This window comes from Diabrotica virgifera, chromosome 9 (genome assembly GCF_917563875.1).
Source record: "Diabrotica virgifera virgifera chromosome 9, PGI_DIABVI_V3a".
Classification (NCBI taxonomy): Eukaryota; Metazoa; Arthropoda; class Insecta; order Coleoptera; family Chrysomelidae; genus Diabrotica; species Diabrotica virgifera.
In genome coordinates, this window is record NC_065451.1 from 85,880,123 (window position 1) to 85,887,785 (window position 7,663).

Below are 7,663 nucleotides of genomic sequence, written 5' to 3' on the forward strand. Positions count from 1 at the left end.
CCCTTGTCGTAGGTCTATTAATAAAAACTATCTCTTTTATTCTTCCCCACAAATAAAAATCCAAACACGTTAGGTCGGGGGACCTTGCTGGCCAAGCAAATAGGCTTCCACGTCCTATCCACCTATCAGGATAGGTTTGGTCTAAGAAATTCCGAACACCTCTATAGTAATGTGCTGGGCACCCATCATGCTGAAAAATCATGTCTCGACGAGTTGCTAATGGTACGTCTTCTAAAAGTAGTGGCAATTGGTTCATTAGAAAATCTAAATAATTTTCTCCATTCAAATTTTCATTAAAAAAATATGGTCCAATTATTTGTCCACCTAGAATACCGCACCATACATTAACAGACCAACGACCCTGATGCCGAACCTCCTGCATCCAATGGGGATTCGTTTCAGACCAGTAATGCATATTATGGCGATTTACATGGCCATCACTACGAAATGTAGCCTCATCTGACCACATAATACTTGAAAGTAATTCGGGGTTGTCGTCTATCATATTTAGTAGCCAGTTACAATAATCCAGCCTGGTATCGAAATCTTCAGCATTTAAATGTTGGTGTAGGACAAGGTGATATGGATGCAATCTAAAATAGTAAATTTTGAGATAATTAAAATTTTGCAAAATGTGGAAAATATAAATATTTACAAACTATCATTCAAATATTGGATGAACTATAAAAATTATGGCGTATTCTAATTGCGAATAAAGTAAACGAATATGATTTACTAAAGTTACCTGTGGTCTCTTAAAATATTTTGGACAGTGGTTCGACTTATTCCCAAACTTCTGGCGATAGCTCTTGTGCTTAAATGGGGGTTTACATTTATAAACGCTAAAACGTTTATTACATTTTCCTCAGTGCGACCTATACGACGTCTTCGATGCAAAGGTAAATGCACACTTCCTGTCGTACGTAAACGTTGTGCGATTCGAATAAAAACTCGTCTACCGTGATGTCGTCTGTTGGGATACTGCTGTGCATATACTCTAGCAGCAACAGTGGCATTTCTCATACATTCAAAATAAACTGCCAACATGTCAAAAGCTTCTTCATTTGTAATAATCATATTTTTATATTTATATTAACGAATGTAATTAATTAAAAAGGTAACAACATAAACAATAGACACAATTACAACGCCATTAAAAGTTTTGACATTAGAAGCGATATTCATTTGTTAATCATAGCCTTGCTTGTAGGTATGTAAAGGGCAATTTATTTTATACTTATTACTGAAGTGTAATAATTTGACTGTTACTGATTAATCGACTTAGGTAATAGTTTCCTAATACTTTTCATCAGTCCTTGATTCATAAGATAAATGGTGGTACAATATACCTACTTACCTAATAATATAGTAACATAATAAGTCGAAATTAGAATATGCATAAAAGTTTCTCCCATTTAACACGTTTTTTAAGATATCTCCGGATTGGAAGAAGATATCGACATGCTGTTTTCGGTATTTTATTGCTAATTTATTCTTCTTTTATAATCTGATAATAAAACGGTATGTTTCTATTTAATATTTTTCAAGGAAAACTAGATTTAAAATAAAAATTAAATAGCGCCCTCTAGCAGGTACCAAACATATTAGGTTGCTTCGACATTATAACTCCTACATTGCCAGTAAAGAGCTGTTTACAACAAGACCAAATTTGTAAAGATCGGTTAAGCAGAACCGGACTTACAAGCACTTTTCCGTAACAAGGTTCCCACTCTCCCCTACCTCTTATTTTAAAAGATTGACCAAAACTTGTATTACAAAATATACGCATAATTTTATGAAGAATAAGATGATCGTATTTTGAATGCCTGTTAATTGGTAAAATTTTGTCAAATTTTCCTTTTTAAATTTTTCTGTTTAAATTGCGCCATCTAGCGGTAGACCTACAATTCTAAAAATAATTTCCAGGCTTTTCTCGAGGTCACTTTTGTCATAAAATTTTTTATCCCGAAGCTCTGACATAATCCGTTTCTGAGATATAGCCGACGGCCGTTCTTAGTTGGCCACCCGGTACGTCATGGTGTCAAGGTTAAATATACAAATATTTACCTACGTCGTTGAAAGTTAGTCGATGTGATGAAAGTAATAAAATGTAAACACTTACAGCTAGTATTCACAACACAACAATCAAAACAAATAACAAAACACAAGAAACAAATCAAAACACACAACCGTTCGCTTCCAATGCTGGCGAACGAATATAGAAGAAAGGATTAACAAAACGTCTAAGATATTCCACGCAATTAATAACTGTCTTCAACACGATATACAGACCAGTACGGGTATTAACAAGAAGAATGAAAAGTAAGATTCAGGCACTAGAAATGAAATACTTAAGATGAGTAAAAGCAGTAACAAAAAGAGACAAAATTTGAAATATCGATATACGAGATGAGCTCAAAACTAAACCACTCCTAGAATACATCGAAGAAAAACAAATGAGCTGTTGGGACCACATGAAAAGAATGAGAAAAAACATACCAGTAAGAAAAGTACGGAAGCAAAAATACAGAAAAAAAGAAACAGAAGAAGACCAACAGAAAACTGGGATAAAAAAGTCACAAAAGTATATTTTTAAAATTTTCAATTAAAGGTAGATTTTAAAAAAATGCAAAAAATCAAATCTGTTAAAAGAATATTTGTTATACAAGAATAAATTAAAAAATAAAACTACAAATTATTGAAATATGCAATAATTTCATTCCTAGTTGCAATATTTAAATTCCTATTATTATAAATAGGTGCAGGCATATTATTAACAAAGTTAAAAGCAGCCTGATCGTCTGCATTTAATACAGGAGGCTCCAAGTCATTGCTATCTATATAGCTAAATTATGCAATATAGCTGTAGCAATTATCACCCATTGAACTTTGTTAATCTTCAAATTAATGCCATTACTCAAAATAGGAAACCTCCTTTTCCACACCCCATATGAGCATTCCACACAATTCCGAGTCCGTATTAGGGACTCGTTGTATAAATTTTCTGCACGATTTCTTGTTTGTGCCAAGGGTGTCAGTAAATAATTTTTTACACCATACCCTGCATCTCCTACAAGCAGTGCAGTTCCAAATTCTCCATTTTCAAACTGCCCATTTATCTGTGATTGATTAAAAATGGTCGAATCATGGACTGACCCTGGCCATTGTGCCACAATATTTCTGATTTTTAAATTGGCATCACAAATTGTTTAAACATTAATGGAAAAGAGATTTTTTCTATTTCTAAAAATTTCAGCTCGGTCTCCTCCTACAAATATACATTTTAATTATATTTATAACAAATATACGTATTTAACCAAACCTGGAGAAATTATTTTAACATGGGTGCAGTCTAAAGTACCTATAACCCTAGGGAATTTGGCTATTTTATAAAACCCACTTGTATATTGGTTTCTTCATCTGCAGTTTGTGGAAACTGCAAGTATCTGTTCCGTAAACTAGCAATAGCTCTTGTTACCTGTAATTTATATAGTAAGAAAACCGAGACAACATATTTTAAAAGTATTACCTACCTTAAAATATTACTTTGCTTGTTGTACTTTTATGAATACCACCAAAGTCTCTCATTACTACTAGAAAACTACCAGTAGCAAAATACCGCAAAGTGATTAATAGCATTTCCATAGGATTTAATGCATGATTCCTAAAAATAAAAATATAATTAGATTATATTTGTCTATACAGCAAAATAAGTATTTACCAAACAGTTGGACTTCTTATTTCCCCGTAGATCTGTTCTAACAGCGATACCACCGTTGGCTTCAACAAACGAAATCGGCGAAAAAAGTCTACATCGTCCCAGTAATTATAGTGGTCTTTTCTATTGTGAAACCGAGGTACCCTACGTGGTCGGACTAAGTGCACAATAAAGTTAATTATATCTTCATCATCAGATGAAGAATCGGAACTTGATAATGCATTAATCATTTTTGTAATGTTATGTTATTTGTTATTTATAAAATAGGTTATGAAATTCTACTTTGTTTAGTCAAAAATCTATAGAATTGCACATCTTGGTTTAAAGCACTGAAAACGATATAAGGGTTAAAATATTGGTTAAAATTTAAACTAGGTTAGCTAACCAACATTTTAACCCGTCACTGAAAAACCGGGCCTAAGTATTACAGTAACTAGTTGGTGTTGGATGGATGGACACCGTCTCGACTCTAACCAAGTCTGTTTCTGAATAATGAATAATCTCTGTCTATCTTTCTACGTATCTATAAATAAATCGTATCTGTTTGTTATGATTGACTATACTTTAACGTGACCGTGAATTACTAATAGCAGCATTATTGCTGACTTGCTGTTTTCAATATGTGTGGCCTAGATTACATAAATCAATGCCACCTACTTATGGAATCCAAACATTGAATGTGTATATTATTTACCTAAGACTTTTAAAAATTAAATCGATTAAGTACTCTTATTTTTTGGACGCTAATATAAATCCGTTACAGTGTTTCACAATTTATTTCCTCTTCTGAAAGAAGTTTGGAAGTATGACGCTCTTCAATTCCCCAAAACCGATTTAAGTCAGGGCATTCTTTATTGTATAAAAAGTTACACATAGTTTTCGAAGTACCATAGCGAGATGGGCCGGAAATTGTCCATCCCAGTTTTGTCTTCTGGAGTATTGGATTGTTCGGGCCTAATTTTATTTGATCAACACATAGCAGATTCCAAAAATGACTTGCACCTATAAGAATATCAATATCAGATGGGATGCCGTAGTTTGGATCCGACAGCTGAATATTAGAAGGAATATGAAAGGCTGAAGTATCAAGACGGCAACTTGGAATCGTATCACATATGTTGTCAACGACTAAATATGACATTGAAGATTCATAAGAGGAGTGAAGCACCTTGATTTGGATATTGGATTTAAATTAAACATTAGAAGAGATTTAACCAATACCGACAACAGAGATTTTCGCTTCATTTCTAGGCAGACCTAATTTATTTAGAAGACTGCTTGCCATAAAATCTGATTGACCGTCACTGTCGAGCAGAGTTCTGAAAATACAGGTACATTCATTAAATTTCGGAACATTGACTTTACGTGTATTTCGGCTCAATTCTGCTCTAGCCGGTTGGCCAACAAAAGATTTTTAAATAATTATATATAAAAAAATCCAATACTTCATTGGGCTGCTGGATTCTGAACTCATTCGGGAACAAGTCGAAATTAAACTCCACCCAAATAGTTGCCCAGGCCCCGCCTATTACATACAAAAATTTGTGACCACGCTGCTTCTGTTTAAATTTCAGCGGTGTTGCCAATCGGAGGGAAATTTCCCTTTTTTATCGATTTATATCACGTTTGAGGAGAAGATTCGCATGTCATGAAATTCGATAGGCGAATTCAATATCGGTGTATTTCGGAGAATCCCTATTCTCTTTTCTAATGAATGAATCACAGTATTACAGATTATAGTCGAAAACCAAACGAAATTGTCTTATTAGGTTTGGTAGATAAGCACTTTCTTTATTCTTACCTAAGTATTCACTATTGAAGTTTAGAGCAGGGTAGTTACAATTAATAAACATGCATTAATCTTCTTCTTCTTCTTCTTCTTCTTCTAGTGCCTATTCGTTTCGAATATTGGCGGTCATTCTGTCTATAATTATTTTATTAACTGATGCTTTAAATGCATTGTTAACTGATGCATTAATGGATTCGTTCTAATTAACTATTTAGATGGAAAATTATAGTTCTTTTTTATTTCAGCTTGGTCATTAAGGATGAAACATTAAACATTTTAGGTTTTTTTTTAAATTGCTCTTTTCGCTATCGCTATTTTCGCTATTGTTATTTTTAGGTAAATTAAGCATTGTTATACTGAATTCCATGATATAAATTAAGCTAGTAAACAAATAACCAGCAAATATTACTAAATAAACAAATCCCATGCTTCAAACAAAAAACATCTCGCGTTGTCGAACTATTTCTCGTGCAATATTTTTTACGACCTGGCAACACGGCCATGCCTGTAGAGGACCAGCCGAGACTGTGGTCGTCAAAATCACTACCAAAACACTAGTCTAGTAGTCTAGTCACACTAGTCAGTAATCAGTCATTTATCGTTGGGAGGAGATGTTAATAGAATTATTATTTGAAACGCGCATTTTTACGTACCTATTCCGTTTTGAAAAATTATTTGTAAAATCGATTTACAAATATTTTTTCTTAATAAAATAGGTGTGGTTCTTTTTTGCCGTAACGGTTTGGAAAATAAAAAATAATTTCGTAAAAAAACAAAAAATAAACTCTTAAAGAAACTTCACAAAACTTAATTTCTAAAAAAAACTTAAAAGATTAAATTCTAAAAACAACTTAAAAAACCTATTTAGGCACAAAATTTAATGGAGTAAAGGTTCAAATAATCCACCTTGAACATACGAACAATGGGTGAATCTATCATACAAAGATGCTCTTGTATGTCTGAGTTGATCGGGCGTAATGTCAGCACAATATTGGACAATTTTCGCTCTTAACTCCATTAAATTTTGGGCACGTTCAAAATTGTGCCGATAAATCTTTGATTTAAGAAAGCCCCAAAAAAAGAAATCATTTAGGGAGAGGTTTGCTGATCTTGGAGGCCACTTGATTGTACCGTTTGTTGCAATTAACCGGTTTGGAAATGTCCTTTGGAGATATTCGGTAACTGCCCTTGTATTATGACTGGGACATCCGTCATGCTGGTACCAAATATCTCCGAGATTCATATTCGGAAGTTGCTGAATTGCCGGAACGATTTGATTTTGTAGCAGTTCGAGGTATTTAGTGCCGTTGAGATTGCCCTCAATAAAAAAGGGGCCTATTACATAATCATCCAAAATACCCGACCAAACATTAAGTTTTTGCGGATATTGTGTTCGTACAGGAATGCTTAAATGTTTATTTTATCGAGACCAATACCGAACAATCGATGAATTGTGTTTTCTGTGAAGAGAAAATGTCGACTCGTCAGTAAATAAAATGTTCTTTAAACAATTTTGGTCAGCATTTTGCTTGTTCATCATCTCTTCACAGAATACCATTCGTCTAGTATTGTCCTCGGGAAAAAGTTCTTGGGTTGTTTGAACTTTATAGCATCGATATCCATTCCTTTTTAAAATACCTCGAACAGTACTTTGGCTTACATTTACTTGTTCAGCAATTTCCCTGCTTGAACACGGTTGACTGGCTTCAACAGCACCACAAACATTAATTTCTTTATTTATACGTTGTTCACTCTTTTGACGAATAGGTGGTTCACCATGATTGTTACACTTGTGGCAGTTTTGAATACATCCACATCTGCGAAATTTTTGAATTATTCTTTCGACTGTGGAAATCGAAGGAGCCATCCTATTCGCAAAACGAACAACGAATAAATTATCTGCTATATCTCGAATCGAGTGACCTCCAAAATACCAAGCTAAAATTTGAAATTTTGCCTCAAGTTCATACATTTTTAATGTATTTACGAAATTACTTTATTTTCACGCTACGGACTTTTCAGCTAGTAACACTGCGAAGGGCAAAAGCAAGACTGACTAACCTGACTGACGACTAACTTAGTTAAAACCGCCCAAAAACAGCTTCCTCTAGACTTGCATGTCTAGACAAGCTCGTTCCTTTTCTAAGCAGTAAGAC

The 7,663-nt window shown here is 33.8% G+C and overlaps 1 pseudogene; it reads right to left on the minus strand.

The window, feature by feature from the left end:
- Positions 1-2,924: 2,924 nt before the first annotated feature.
- On the minus strand, positions 2,925-7,374 carry LOC126891070 (putative nuclease HARBI1; annotated as a pseudogene).
- Between the last annotated feature and the right edge of the window lie 289 nt (positions 7,375-7,663).